We start from the raw sequence: 16,676 nt of genomic DNA on the forward strand, positions 1-16,676 counted from the left end.
TTTGGCAATTGTGAATGGTACTGCAATGAACACTGATGTACAAGCATCTATCTGAGTCCCTGTTTTCAAAGCTTTCAGATATATCCAGGTGGTGTGATTTTGTCTAAGGTAATGCAGAACCGCCAGCACAGTAGGTTGGGATAGTCATTTCTGAGTAAAAAGGAAGAATAAAGAGGGGGAAAAAAATAGAAGAAAAATGATTTAAAACCAGCAGGCCTATTTAATAGATGTTTGGCTCTACAGTATTTTTTCCCCGACCAGATGCTAGGTTTATAGTCAGCCTCCCCACTCCCCCCATTAAATTTTGTGAGAACACCCACATGTTCTCCTGCTTCACTCTAGTTTCTGGTCTGTGGCCATATCTTCAGATCCCTTTTCCTGGTTATCTTTCACCCTATGCTATTGCCCAACTCCTTTGAACTTCAATTTTACTGCATTCCTTCAGCTGTCGTGTTAGATGCATAACAAGTGGCCAAAAAAAAAAAAAAAAAAGCTGCTGTTGAGTTGATTTTAACTCATAGCAACCCCATGTGTTATGACTAGGAACTGCTCCATAGGATTTTCTTGGCTGTGATCTTTACAGAAATGGTTTGCCAGGCCTTTCTTTCATGGTACCACTGGGTAGATTGAACCACTAACCTTTAGGTTAGTAGTCAAGCACAAACCATTTATGCCATCCAGGGACCTATAACAAGTGACAGTTGGATGAATTATGTTCAGGATGCTGGCACTACGGCTCTCAGTGGCTCCAAAGTTTGGCCTCATCAGAGCCTTCGTCCCATTCTCTGGAGGAAAACTGGGGCTTCCTGGGCTGAAGGTAAATCACTTCATGTGAGAACAGGGACTTGTGCTTAGGATAGCTTGCCAATCACCGAACACAGTAGCATACATTTCAGAACATTATTTAGGTTTCTCATTTGAAATTGGGCAGGATTCGTCTGATTTATTGCATACGCTCTTGTCATTTTAATATTAAAAAGGTTAAATGCTATTTGGGCATGAACTAAGATCTAGGTCTGGTGTGAATTTACGCTCAACCTAATTTTCTAGTTCTGATGGGATATCGTCTCACACCAAAGGCCAAAATTCCAATATTGTGGTAGGCTTTTAAATGTGGGTCTGAAATCCAGATAGAGGCGACTTTTTCGGAATAATCACTTGTGACAAACAACTGGTCTTGGTGGATAAGGCCTAGACTCAAGGTCCATAGACCCAGATTCTTTTCCTTGCTCAAATGTCTGTGTGCTCCCTGAGGTAAAAGGATCGACACTTTCCCTAAGTGCAAACATTTTCGGTGGATGGGGATTTAAAGAGATTGTGCTTGCCTTTACTTAAGGCAGGGGATTTTAATTCTTTTCCTGAATATTTTTTAAAAGAATAGGAGAAAACGAAGTGGGACAACAGTAGGGAGAAAGTAAGTAGGGAGAAAATTCCAGTGGTTATAGGCCAAGCAAAGGTCAGACAGAGGGGGACTGGCAGGTGCCCTGAGCATGGGGAGAGAGAAGGCAGAACTCTAGGCAAGACAAGTAAACAATTTGGTATCTCCTATCCAGTGAATGGAAAACCTGATGGTATAGTGGTTAAGGGCTACAGCTGCTATCAAAAGGTAGGCAGTTCGAATCCACCAAGAGCTCCTTGGAAACTCTGTGGAGCAGTTCTAATCTGTCCTATAGGGTCGCTATGAGTTGGAATCAACTCAGTGGCAATGGGTTTGCTTTTGGTTTTTATCCAGTGAATGTGTGTTGGTTTTACCTGGCTGACAGTGCATATTACAAGAAAATAAATCTTGAGAAACCATCCACTGCTGGAAGCTAAGTCTCCGCTTTTTCTATTTTAAAATGGACTAAAATTCTGACTGTTCTAGTAGGCTTTTCCTGGACTCCTTTCTCCTGTTTTGGTGGTCTCAAGTCCACACTATTTGCAGGCTTTTCTCCCTGAGCAGTGCTTTTCTCCCTCAATAGAAATTTTCCTTCTGCTCTTCACTCTCATCATGATTTACCTGTTCAACTGATTATTTTCCTTGGACCTTGACCACTGAATTCGCATATTGTAACAAATGTATGTTAAGGAGTTAATAAAAAAAAATTAAAACAAAACAAACCTGTTGCTGTTGAGTTGATTCTAACTCATAACAACCCTATAGGACAGAGTAGAACTGTCCCATAGGGTTTCCAAGGAGTGGTTGGGGGATTCAAACTGCTGACCTTTTGGTTTGCTGCTGTAGTTCGCCATAGCTGTTAACCACTGTGCTGCTATTAGGACTCTGGCAAGGAGTTAATAGGGAGCTTTTTTATCAAGGGGATTTGATACCTAAGATACTGAGCAATGGTGAGGATTCTTGTATTCGTACAAGCAGCCTAGGAAGAGATTATTTGTGGGCAGTAGGGCCTCTTGGTGCTCCTGAAATAGGTATATGCCTAGTGAACCAATTTTGTGGTACTGTTGCTGTTGTTAGCTGTTACTGAGTTGGCACTGACTCATGGCAACCCCATGTACAACAAAATCAGACCATTTTGATCCGTAGGGTTTTTGGGGGCTCATTTTCACAAGTAGATTGCCAGGCCTTTCTTCCTAGCCTATCTCAGTCTGGAAGCTCTGCTGAAACCTATTTAGCATCATAGTAACATGCAAGCCTCCACTGACAGATGGGTGGTGGCCACACATGAGGTGCATCGGCCAGGACTCAAACTCAGTTCTCTCGCATAGAAGGCAAGAATTCTACCACTGAACCACCAATGTCCTCTTTTGTGGCACTAGTTATACTTAAGTACATTCAATGTAATACTAATATTTGAAAAATGCATACTTTCCTATCACTCAACTTTAGAGATACTCATAAAATATAAGAAGCCCTGGTAGTACAATGGTTAAGATCTCAACCGCTAACCAAAAGGTTGGCAATTTGAACCCACCCAGTGGCTCTATGGGAGAAAAGACCTGGCAATCAGCTCCCATAAAGATTACAGCCTAGGAAACCCTATAGGGCAGTTCTACTCTGTCATGTAGGGTTGTTATTGGTCGGAATCGACTCGACGGCACACAACGTTAAAACGTTAGATCTAGACAGGACCCACATTGGTCTCACCCTAATGATCTTCATGAACTGATATATGTATGTTTTGTTGCTATATCCTTGAGTTAGAGAGGAAACCCTGGTGACATAGCAGTTAAAGGCTATGGCTGCTAACCAAAAGGTCAGCAGTTTCAATCTACCAGGCGCTTCTTGGAAACTCTATGGGGCAGTTCTACTCTGTCCTATGGGGTTGCTATGGGTTAGAATCGACTCGATGGCAACGAGTTGGTTGGGTTGGTTGGTTGGGGTGAGAGAAGGTAAGAAAGCACCTGAAGCTGTGGACTGAGCATCCCAATTCTTACTAGCAAGAAAGGCTTGGCCCAGTGGCTTGCCAGAATGTAGGTGAGTTTTTCAATTGGTCATTTTCTGAGAACTGCCACCCATTTAGTAGATTGGAGGAGTGTTCTTGTTCTCAGATTAATTTCTTATTTAGCTGGTGTTATTCGGAAATGCGAGTCTCTGTTATTTTTGAAAATGCAGATTTATATAAGACATTTGTTTAATAGAAGCAACTATATTCGGAAATGTAGCATTCCAATTAGTCTCATTAGTAGAAATACGATACCTAGTATACAGTAATGTTTTAAGACGTTTCAGTCTGTGATACAGAAGATAAGGGCAAACGGCTTTTAGAAGGAAAATTTCAAGTTAACTTATCAATTTCTGAAGTATAATCCTGTTTTGGCAGAACACTTGTGTATCTCTGAGTATGTAAAGAGGTAAAGATGTAATCAAGACATTTATTTGTATCAACTGTGGAAATAAGTGGAAAAAATATGTAATTTTTGTTTGGCAATTGATAATGAAATGAAAGAAATTTGAGATGATTTTAATTAGAGTCATTTACACTTTCCTGCCCCTATATGAATAGAACCATGTTGAGACTTTTTTTTTTTAATTGAACTTTAGCTGAAGGTTTACAGGACAAGCTAGTTTCTCATCAAATAGTAAGTACACACATTGTTGTATGACTCTGGTTAACAACCCGATGACATGTCAACACTCTCCGTTCTCAATCCTGGGTTCCCTATTACTGGGTTTCCCATTCCCTCCTGCCTTCCAGTCCCTGCCCCAGGGCTGGTACACCCCTTTAGTCTTGCTTTGTTATGGGCCTGTTTAATCTTCGGCTGAAGGGTGAACCTCAGGAGTGGCCTCATTACTGAGGTGAAAGGGTGTCCAGTGGTCATACTCTCAGGGTTTCTCCAGTCTCTGTCAGGCCAGCAAGTCTGGTCTTTCTTTTTGAGTTAGAATTTTGTTTTACATTTTTCAGGTCGAGACATTTTTCAAGTAAACGCATGAAGTATTATTTTATCTATCATTATCCTAGAAAAGGACACCAAAACTGTTCCTGGTAGTGTTTCCGTCCTTTAGAAACTTGTTTTGTTTTTTCAGAGGTGGGATTTACAATACTGAAGCATTTCAGCTCATCACAAAAATGTGTGCATGGAACAGCTTAATTAAACTTGAGGTTCCATATTGGCCCTTTAACCCACTGAAAACCAAACCCGTTGCTGTCAAGTGGATTCTGACTCACAGCAACCTTATAGGACAGAGTAGAACTGCCCCATAGGGTTTCCAAGGCTGTAATCTTTATGGAACTAGACTGTCCCATCTTTCTCCTGAGGAGCGCCTGGTGGGTTCCAACTGCTAACCTTTCAGTTAGCAGCTGAGTGTTTAACCACTGCACCACCAGGGTTCCTACTTGCCCTTTACCTAACTTATTTTACCTAAATAGCCTGATGTTTTGAGTTTTGAGTAGAGCCTGTGACCATTTTTTGAAGCATACTAGCAATAAATCTAGCTTCTATAAGAAGAAAAGACACATAATAAAAGGGTTACTGGAATTGCAAGGAAACATTATTTCCTTTTTGACTTGTTCCAGATAAAAATCAAGACAGAGTTTGTTCTCCTTCAAAAGTACTTTCTGTCTCCTCCCAGGTGGCCAGGGTCTTTCACACAGCACTTAGGCCCTAGGTTTATGGGAGTCAACAAATGGACAACAACAAATGTTCGGCCATCTTAATGGTGTCAAGCCTAGCAACTTGGCAAATTGTATGAAGACACCAAATGCATACAGAAGTTTTCATGAGCCAAGCATTCCCCATGAGGACAGCAGCAGCTGGTTATATCCTTAAGAATAGAAATACTCTTCCTGATCTAATCTGCTATTGCCCCAGGTTGGGAAATTATGGCCGTAAGAGTTAAAAGCTTAGGGCTCTGCCATAACAAGTTGCCTCTTTGAACTTTTCAGCTCCAAGAGCTTCTGGTTATCCAACCAACTGGAGATATTCAGACATATTTATGCCTCCTTATGCAATTCTTGAATCACTCATGACATCAATGGTAGACTTAAGAATTATTATTATTTTTATCGATGACATAAAGTACTCAACAGTAAACCAAAAAAAAAAAACTAAACCGTTGCTGTCGAGTCAATTCTGATTCATAGCGACCCTATAGGACAGAGTAGAACTGCCCCATCGAGTTTCCAAGGACTGCCTGGTGGATTTGAACTGCCCATCTTTTGGTTAGCAGCAATAGCACTTAACCACTGTGCCATGAGGGCTTCAGCTCCTCAGTAGATCATGATAATTTTCAGAAGAGGTTCCCTTCAACTAGTAAAATGTATTCATACTGTTAACTGGAATGCAAAATTCCTAGACCTGTACTTGTCTTGCTGTTAGAGCTTAACTGAACCCCAGGAATACCTTCAGGGTAATGAAAAAAATTCGTTTCTTCTTTTGTTCCTTCCTAAAGCCAATCCTTCTTATGTCTGTACAATTTTCATCTTCATCTGTCCCCCCCACCCCCCCACCTGTTCTAATTCTTCTTTGAAATCTTGAAGTCAGAAATATGGTTTTATGCTTTGAAAGGTTGTTACTTTCTAATTGAAATTCAATGCCTCTTGTTCATTATTCAATCCTAAACTTGATATGGGAAACATTTCCTGGTAAATCGATAAAATCAACTTTATATTTAGCTGTAAATATTCAAGTGGCAGATAGGAGGGACTTCTGATCTGGTTGGTCCTTCACCATTTTTGATCAAAGGAAATGGGTAGGTCAGTTGACTTGTAAATCTTTTTTTTTTTTTTTTTTGTGATTTTATTATGTCAGGAGAACATTTCCATGGGTATTTTATTTATATACGAAACAAATCTCAATCCATCGTTTATAAAACCCACAAAGTCCTGGGCTGTCATTTTGGTCGCAGACTTGGAGCTCCTTTTTGGTTGGATTCTATGTGGTGGGTGAATGTGTGTCTAATGGGGTGCCTTTTAAAGGCAAGACAGATTTAAGGATATAATTTAGTGACATTCTGCTGACTACACTTTTCACTCTACATGGCTCTTCATATATTTTACAATTTTAACAATGTTCAGTTGATCTCTTTAAGTCTTAGCCTTCTTGAAGGCAGGAGTCACAATTTTGTGACTCTTCCATATGTAGATAATGGCTCAATAAATATGTCTGATTATGACATTAGCCATTCTCTGTAACTTTAGTACTTTTTTTTTTTGACGATGTGTATGAATCAGTGAGTATTTAACAAGTAAGCTGATTCCACTAAATGAGTCGTCCTTATTTTGGCTTAGGCTCTGCCCCAATTTTAAGTTTTTAAATTGAAATCTAACATTTAACGACTACTTTTAACTCCCTTCCTTTTAATTTTGGATACCAAGTATGGGAGAGTTCTTCAGGTGGCCAAGTAGACTTTTCCTGACCTTGAGTGTGGTTTACTGGCATTATATTAAAAAAAAAAAAAAAACTAAAAATAAAAAAAGGATGTCAGTATTTGCTGTTTTAGGATAGCATGAGCCCTTGGGGTTTCCCAAAGATCATTTTTAAAATCTAATGTGCAGCTGCCTGACATCGACGTTTTTAGCTAAAAGGCGTCTTCCCTGAATTCGGATTTAAGTGACCCTGGAATATAATGCAGGGATAGGTTGCTATGGGTTAATCTCTGGACACTTCATAGCTGGCAGGCACTGGCATTGTGGTTTATATTGCATTGTTCTTTAGGTCTAGAAATAACATTCTTCTAAATCTGGTGATAGTCAGGGGAATGTTTACTGAGATTGGTTTTCTTCCATTTGCCCAGTTTTAAAGCTGGAGGTTAAAACAAAACACATGTGTGATTAGGAGAAAAAAAAAAATCTGTTATTTGAAAAGTAATTCATGGCACTGGTAGGGTTCAAGTAGCCCCAGGAACTCATGTTTCATGGTGGTGTGTACATCAAGGTGTATTCCTCTTGTTTAGTAACATATTATGTGTACTTTAACCTGGATGCCAGATATTAGTTTACATAGACTTTTTCGGGAAGAGTGTATTTTTATAGGCATATGCTTTCAGGTTAAGGCATTACTATTTGGTGTGTTTTCACAGTACAACAAAAAAAAAATCAAAGATAATGCTTTTGTTTTAATATAATTTTAATGGAGTCTGGATAATAGATTTCTTTGGACAAAGTTGAGCAGACCGCAATTCATTTATATGCAGGCAAAGAGCTTTTGGCCCTATAATATAGGGCATATAATCTTATTAGAGAGCCCTTTAAAATCAATAAAAAAAATAAAACAACTTTAAAAGCATGGTAGCATTTGAGTTCATTCTTTAAAAAAAATCTATTTTCAATTACATTACTCTATTGAAATGTACTGCAACGGGTGTTATTAAAAAAAATACCTTTATCCTATGTATATATTCACAGCTGTCAAAAACGTGTCACACTGTGTCCTACAAATGCCTATTCTCACCCATTAAAGAACCTAGTCCTTGAGGTGGCCATTTTGCTGAAAAGCAGTTAAGAAAGCAGTCTGTCAGGCTGGCCTGAATCTTGCTGAAGGAGTGTCGTAATGTACTGCTTCACCCAACACGAGCACTCTTTCTAAATTTTAGAATGGCATAAAATTAAGGTCAAGGAGCCAAATAAAAAAAATATATATAAATCTTGCAGGGAGAATTCTTATTAGCATCCACGCATCAGCCTCTCAAATCTAGGAGCTGTACAGCCATGGTACTGTTATCATACCGATATTGAGCTGATATCAAATTTGATGAGATGTGCTGGCAGTTGTGAAGGGCAGCTGACAATAATGGTGCAAACTCAACAAAAAGTTTAGTAAAATCTGCAGGAGGTGTTTTCTATCATTTGACCTTGTTCTGTTGACTGTTGGCATTTGCTTGGCAAGAAGTAGGTGTTGCTCTTATGTCCCCCAGCTAAAGAGACTTTACTCTGCTTCAAAGTACTGAGCATGCACTTCTCTTACTGCTCCCCTCCCTGCCCTTCACAAGACAAGTCTAAGCAATACACTTGCACAATAAGTAGGAAAATTCACCAGTACTAACACAACACGTGTAAACATAAAAGCAACTGCGTTTTTTGTACTCAAAATAAAAGAAAGCTCTTTGACTACTGAAAACTTATTGTTTGTGTTCATGATGTTAGACACATGATCTTAGAAGATAAGAGTAACCGCACATTTTTTCCTTGTGGATTGATGGTGTGTTACATATATATGTATACACACACGCACACACACATATATATACATATATAGATATTAAGGGAAGGAAAAAAAAAAAAAAAACAGTTGCCTTCAAGTCAATTTTGACTCTTAGCCACCCTATAGGCAGAGTAGAACTGCCCCATAGAGTTTCCAAGGCTGTAATCTTTACGGGAGCAGACTACCATCTTAGAAGATGGGGTAACCTCAAATTTTTTCCTTGTGGATTGATGATGTATATGTGTGTGTATACATATACATGTATACATCCATAGATATTGAGCCCTGGTGGAGCAGTGGTGAAGAACTCAGATCCTAACCAAAAGATCAGCAGTTCAAATCTACCAGTCACTCCTTGGAAACCCTATGGGTCACTATGAGTCAGAATCAACTCAATGGCAGTGAGTGGTATATAAATATAGATGTATACATATAAATATTTTGAGATAGGTAAGAAGGTCGTTGATTATTTAGCATACTGTCCTTATGGTTTAACTTTTAAAGTTTTATTGTGGTAAAAATACATATAGCAAAACATTTGCCAATTCAGAATTTGCTTTTACATGTACAATTCAGTGATGACGGTATATCTTGTTTCTTAACCACTTCTGTGTCAAGTTAGATAGCTCTTTTATATAATTAGGTATCTTAAAACATGTGATTGGTCATGTTTCTGTCCTGCAGAGTTTATGAGAGGAAAGCCAGCCTAACAATAGGGCCAATCCCACTAATTAAAGGTGTGCCCTGATAGGTTAACATGCTATAGATGTTTGGTTTTAATAGAGCTTAGAAAGTGTACCGAGCCCTGAAATGTTCCGTTTGGAAAGCTCTGCTTTGTAAAATTTGCCTTTAACAGGGATGATGACCCTTAATTAGAAATGATACACTTGCCCGTGATGCCTATTTGAGAAGATACAGCACTGACTTGCCTATGTATTATTATTTTTAATGTATTAAGATCTAAGATTCCTGTCTTTGGGCATAGCATTTCTGAGTGCCTGTCTCTTCTCCTCTGTTTCAGGTGTGAATCATGGCGATGCGGTGAGAGACAGTGATTTACTGCTTTGGAGGACATGCATGTGTATGATTAAAGGATATAAGTGCAGGGCTCCAAGATTTACTTCCTTCCTGTTCCAGCAGGGACACCTGAAGGGAGTGAGTAATGGGGTAATTTATAACACCACAGGCCCTTCGCAAGAGACCACGAGTGAAAACAGAGAGATAAAACTCAGAAGGTTTCTACCAAAAGACTACAATTTTTGACACTCTCTGGACATTCCTCTCAATTGCAAGTAGTAGAGACTTCAGAATTTCCTGGTTGTCTTTTTTCAGGGAGATTCCCATTGAAAAGGTTAGTGTGTCAATACGGATTAAATCATGTAGATATTTTGTAAATGTTATACATCTTTCCTGTATGTTTTTTCTTCTCCTTGATATTCTTATGTTGTTGGGACATCAAAGAAACTTAGTAGTCTAGTTATAGACCTCAGGGTGTTTTTTAAAAGGTCAAGGAATACCAAGTGTTAGAAGCATAATGACAAATTCAGCAACATGTTTTTTTTTTTTTTGGAGGGGTGAGGGGTGTTGGGCAGAGCTTACCAAATACTGTTGCTATCGTGTGTGGTCAGGTTGATTGTGACTCATAGAGACCCTATGTGACAGAGTAGAACTACCCCATAAGGTTTCTTAGGTTGTCATCTTTATAGGAGTAGATTGCCAGGTCTTTTCTCCCACAGAGCAGCTGGTGGATTTGAACTGCTGACCTTCCACTCTGAAGTGGAGCGCTTAACTGTTGCACCACCAGGGTTCCTTTGCCAAGTACTAGTGGCCTATATGTCTTAGAATCTTCTCTTTTAATTTATAGGTACTTCACTCCAGTTTTGAGTTGATGAGATGAGAGATGGGGTGAATAAAGAGTTTCTTTCCCAGTTGTGTGTGTGTTTAGGGCAGGGAGGTTTAGCTGGCCTTGGAAAGCTAATCCAGGAATTTTTTTTGTAATGCAAGCAAATATATGAGGAATTGAGCAGGAAACCTGGTACTGTTCAAATGGTTTGTTTCATCACCAGCAGCTCCTCATGCCAGAGTCCTGGCACGGCTGCTAACAGAGAGGTCAGAGGTTCCAACCCACCAGCTGCTCTGAGGCAGAAAGATGTGGTAGTCTGCCCCTGTAAAGATTTAAAAAAAAAAAAAAAAAAAAGATTACAGCCTAGGAAATCCTATGCGGGCAATTCTAGTCTTTCCTATAGGGTCACTGAGTCAGAATCACTCAATGGCACACAACAGCTCTTTGTGAGGGCTTCAGTGCATTGTGTGTTTTCGTGCCTTTTAAAAATGCAAGATATAGAGCTTCAAAAAAAAAAAAATGTTCTAAAATTACGGTATATCATCACTTTGGGATTGGTTATTGTCCAGAGGCTTACGGCAATACCTAATTTGATAGGTTCTTCTGACTTGTAATTGTTAGTAACATTAGATTCATGAAAACTGAGTACCACAATGTCCACATGTGATATTTTTATCTCAAAAATACTAACTTCACCTACACTTTGGAATGTCTTAGTGGTTGGCAGTAGACCTGTTCTATTAAAGATTGTTTAGATAACATTGGAATGGCTCCAAGCTCTTCCTTCTCTCCCGTATGCTGTAGGTGACTAAAACATTCCCATAAATAACTGGCCACCTTTTGAACTGACCTTTCAGTTCATATGATGTAAATATTGATGGCCTTGACATTTCTTGGTATGTGCACAGTTCAAGAGGCATAATATCTCCATATAACTAAAAGCAGGTGGAAGAATGGGTAGACAGCCATGGGCTCTCTGATAACCATAATTCAGAAGCACCCTTGCCAAAGTCTTGTTTTTAGACTTTGTGCAGGGAGAATGTCTCATAAGCAAAGTAGTCTGCAAGTTTAGGTCCTCTTGGCATTTCTGTAGCCAAATATTCCTGGATCAAACAATGTTAATGTGTGTCCTTATAATAAAATGCTTTCTAGAATAAATACATAGTCGCTCGATCATTCCTCATTATTCGTAGATTCCATATTTGCAAAGTCTCGTATTTGCTAAAAACGTTCGAGGCCTTTTTTTGGTCGTTCACAGGCATGCACATGTGCAGAGCAGCAAAAAATTTAGCGGAAGTCAAACAAGGACAGTTCCGGTTTTGATAATTTAGGGTTCCCTGGGAGTTTACATAGGGTCGCTATGAGTCCGAATCGACTGGAGGGCAGTGCGTTTGTTTTGTTTTGTTTTTGTGACTTTACAGCTACCGCGAATATTTAAGTGAGTTTCCTCCCCCGCTTTGGAAATTAAGAACTTCAGTTCTCCTAGCAGGGTGATAAGGTATAGTAGCTAAGTGCTTGCGTTCAGGAGCAGACCTCCCAGGCTCAAATCTTTATTGTACCATTTACTAGAAATGTTACTTCAGGCAAAGTATTCAAACTCTTTCAGCCTCATTTTCCTGTTATTAAATGGGGATGATAATAATAATGCTTGGAGTCCCTGGGTGGTCTAAGCTCTTAACATGGTTGGCTGCTAACCAAAAGGTTGGCGGTTAGAGTACACCCAGAGGTGACTTGGAAGAGAGGTCTGGTGATCATTTAAGAAAAACTAGCCATTGGAAAGCCTGTGGAGCATAGTTCTACTCTGATACACGTATGGCCACTGAGTTGGAATGGATTCCACGGCAACTGGTGTTGGTAATAATATTTACCTTTTAATTTTTTTTTCCAGAATGAAATAGGGCTATCCAATTAACACTTTAGTGAAGATTTATTTAAGAGTTAGCTGTTATTACCAAGCTTTCAGGTATCCTGTGACCACAGGATGAAGCTGATAAGATGAAGAGCTTAAAAAAAAAAAAGTATACCTGGGGCCTCACACTCCTAGAGCATATATAGTCAGTTATGTGGAAATCATATATGGAAAAAAAAAATGAGGATATAGTTCTGATTTTACAAAATAGTTTAACAAGTTTTGTTTGACTATTGGTTTTAAAGTAATCTTTCTGGTTTTATGTAACGTGTGTATTAGAAATGGGAACATTAGAACACTTTGTTGAATTGTCAAGCATTATTGGTGGCCCTAATTTATACACCCATTGTGCTGTAGTTTTAGGTGCAGAACTCTCCCCTGTGGGGATTATTATAGCACAGGTGGGCTTGAAATTACTATGCTTTACTTTGGGTACTTTTTTCACTAAGAAGTATGGACGCCATGAGATGATACTTACCCATCTGTCTATCCAAGCATTTGTATGTATATTACCTGAGCGCTTAGGTGCACCATGGAGAGAGGGGATTTAAAATGGAGAAGAGGAAAAAATTGAAAATAAAATAACATGATGGAAATAACAGAAACCTCTTTGCAAAGAAAACCTAACTGTTGTTAATAGCAGATTTAATAGCCAGTAGCAAAACCATACACTATTGTCTTTAAGAAACAGAGCCGAAGCCACAACGTTGAAAACTGAAGTGCAAATCTGGAAATCTGCCAGCAAAGTCAAGCAGTGCAGGCTTCTAATACTCAAATTCAGGGGGAAAAGAAAATCCTTTTGATGAAGTAACTTCTTATATTGATTGTAAGCTGTCAGTGTTTGATGGGTAGATCTTAAAACATTAACTGATTAAATTGCTCAGTGCTAGGCAGTCATAGTTGTGGCCTCCCCTCTTCTGAGCTTCCAGATTTGTGTCTTGACATGTGAGGCATTCCCTAAATGAGGGGACCGAGCAGAGTGGAACATTTTGGCATTTACTTGATCCTTAAGAGCACCAATAGAAAGAAAGACGTCGAATTCAGTGGAAATACTACTTATTGGTTGCTTATGCGTCATATCACCTATTAAATTGTCCTACCTCTTAGAAACACTCCATCTACCCAATTCTTCTTTGCTAGTCAAAGGAGATGCAAAAATACTCTGCACCCCTGGAGGAGATGTACATTATTGGAGAGGCACCCATCAGCCTTTTTTATACCATTTGGCTCCTCTCCAGCTATTCTGTGTTATGCTTATGGGCTCTTACAGTTTTCATTTCTGCTTGGGGCATGAAAGAAGTGTTTTTCTTCCATATTCAGTTGTCTTAAACTTATTTGTAGTCTTCCCCTACCCCCAAGCACATGTGCTGCCTTAGGTCTCTTTCACTCCTGTGCTTGAGTAAGGTCTGGCCTCCCATGATTCCTTGTTTCTGTTTGTTGTTGTTAGGTGCTGTTGAGTCAGTTCTGACCCATAGTGTCCCCATGTACAACAGAATAAAACACTACCCAGTCCTGTGCCATCCTCACAATTGTTGGCTATGTTTGAGCCCATTGTTACAGCCGTTGTGTCAATCCATCTCACTGAGGGTCTTTCTCTTTTTTGCTGGCCTCCTACTTTACCAAGCGTGATTTCATTCTCCAAGGACTTATCCTTCTGATAACATGTCCAAAGTATGTGAGATGAAGTCTCGCCATCCTTGCTTCTAAGGAGCATTCTGGCTGTACTTCCTCCAAGACAGATTCGTTTGTTCTTCTGGCAGTCCGGGGTATATTCAATATTCTTCACCAACACCACAGTTCAAATGCATCAATTCTTCTTCTTTCTTTTACATTGTCCACCTTTCACATGCATATGAGGTGATTGAAAATACCACGGTGTGTTTCAGGGGAAATGATTAAGAAAGGAAGGAAGGAAAAAAAAAAATGGCATGGTTTCTCTGCGCTCTTGAAAACCTGTGGGCTGATAACATTGTGGCTTCCCTGGGTGCTGCAAACAGCAAGCGCCACTGCTAACTGAAAGGTTGGAGGTTGGAGTCTACCCAGAGGTGCCTCAGAAGAAAGGCCTGGCAACCTACTTTGAAAAATCAGCCATTGAAAATCCTGTAGAGCACTGTCCTAGTCTGATACGCATGGGGTCCCCATGAGTCAGGGTCGACTCTATGGCAACGGATTTTTTTCTCAGTAATATTTTCTTGTGTTTTTGGTGAAAGTTTACACAGCAAGTTAGGTTCCTGCTTGACAATTTCCACAAAAAATTGACCAATAACATTAGTTACATTTTTTACATTGTATCAACATTCTCTTTAATTGTCTTCTGGTTATTCCATTTCCAGTACCGCAGTTTCCCTGCGCCCTTGTGTCCTCATCTTTGCTTTGGATTAAATGTTGACCTTTTGGACTCATACAGATGTTTTTTCAGTACAGCATCAATCTAATGGGTAATATCCTTTTGTGTGTGTGTGTCACTCTGCTTTTCTGCTAAAACGTGATCTCAGGATAATTTTGGTTCAAGGTGACAACTGATTTTCAATGACTTTGCGAGAATTTTGGTGGTAAAAGGGCTGCAGAAGGCAACTTCATTCTACAGATGCAGAAACTGAGGCCCAAAGAAGTGAAGAAATTTGCCTAAAATCATTTGGCCAATAAGTGTCAAGGCAGCACCTAAAATCAGTGGAACTTTGGTTTCTACCAAGCCATACTGAAACCCGTGGCCGTCACGTCGATTCTGACTCATTGCGACCCTATACCACTGAGTAGAACTGCCCCACAGGACTTCCAAGGAGCAGTTGGTGGATTTGAACTGCCAGCCTTTTGGTTAGCAGCTGAGCTTTTAACTACTGCCCCACCAGGGCTGCTAAGCCATACTGGGGGTATCCAGTAGAGGGGTGGACTCTGTCGTGGTTACCAGATTGAAGTGGAGTGACTGAGGAGTGAAATGAAAAGAGTGTAAAGATAGGGCAAAGAAGCAGGACTTGGGACAGGGTTTGTATGAGGTTCTTTTAGTGAGACACCCTTTGGGCAGGATGCATGAATATTTTTTCTCTGATAGAAAAGAAAAGGAAGGGAGCAAAAGTGTGATGAAGATCAGGCATTTTTAGGAATTGTTTACCTTCTTTTGAAGCCTTGGAACAATGAATATTTATTTGTCATCAGGTAATTTAGGGTAATGGGATATAAATCATTGCTAGTTCTACTTTCTTGCCTCCTTTGGTCGGTACTACCTTTTATTTCGCTAAAAATGGGCTAAAAGAGAAAGTGTGTGAAACACTTTCCAGACCTGATAACTGCAGAGATCTCAAGTGACACCCTTGGCTCCCGTCCCAGGATGAGGTCACACTGCCTGATATTAGTTAGATTTATATTGGCGTATTAACCAAAACGTAAGGCGTTTTGCCATGATGCCTTTACAGCCATTTATCAGGTAGCTAGTAGGAGTGGCTCTCTGGCCAATTGTTCACTTTATATTATCACTCAGAAGCATTTGCCTATCTGCAGGCATGTATGTATCTTTTTCAAATGGTAGTTTTAAATTCATGTAGAAAACACCACTTTTAGTTATTACCGCTATTATGGCTTGTGGCCTAATCTGTACTCATTCTTGAATTCAGACCTGTCTGTACATGTCTGGAAGTCTGGTGTTTTGGTTTCCAGGATGCTTTTCTCATGAGGGTCTGAGGACCCTCTGGGAAAGACCCCATTCTGTAGGAAGACAGATTGGATAATTAAAGCAGTAAGTATATGTTATGTTCATATATCTGAGAGTAATGCTCATGGTAACAATGAATGTTTATTGAGTGCTTATCGTGTGCCATACACCATTGTAAGCGCTTTGGAAACCTTCCGAGTAACCCTATGAACTTTGTTCTATTATTAACCCATTTTACAGATAAGAAAATGAGACACAGAGAAGTGAGTAGACATGTACAGTCTCAAAGAGCTTACTGTGGCTTTAGAAAATTAATCATTCATTTATTCATTCAGCAAGTTCAGTGCCTACAAGCCTACAACATAAAACCTGAGTTATGAAAATTTACGAACTTTCTATGCTTGCCCAAAGAGGCTTGTAACTGAATGTCAGAATGTTCATGTAAGCCAAACTTCAAAATGTGTTAATAGTGGGGAAGAAGATTCCAAGGACAGCATGTTGACAATCACTTGGACTACCTTTCAATTTAATTTCTCCTGGAATGATGTCGGAACCTTTGGGAGACTGGACTGCGTTGAAAGTGAGAGCAAAAACTCTAGAAACCGATTTGACAAAATCTGTCTGCCACCTTGAGTATATGAAGTGGCATTGGCAGCTTCATTAGGAATAGGGTTGGCAACCATGAGGGTATATGGTGT

General features: G+C 39.6%; 1 long non-coding RNA gene across 1 annotated transcript in view; it reads left to right on the plus strand.

Annotated features, from left to right (window-relative positions):
- LOC135230698 (uncharacterized) overlaps positions 1-14,667 on the plus strand; it is a 243,302-nt gene extending 228,635 nt beyond the window's left edge. The window contains exon 4 of the long non-coding RNA XR_010321307.1: positions 9,602-14,667. This is a non-coding gene — a long non-coding RNA (uncharacterized LOC135230698). The remainder of the gene's footprint in view (positions 1-9,601) is intronic.
- The last annotated feature ends 2,009 nt before the right edge of the window (positions 14,668-16,676 follow it).

This window comes from Loxodonta africana, chromosome 1 (genome assembly GCF_030014295.1).
Source record: "Loxodonta africana isolate mLoxAfr1 chromosome 1, mLoxAfr1.hap2, whole genome shotgun sequence".
NCBI lineage: Eukaryota > Metazoa > Chordata > Mammalia > Proboscidea > Elephantidae > Loxodonta > Loxodonta africana.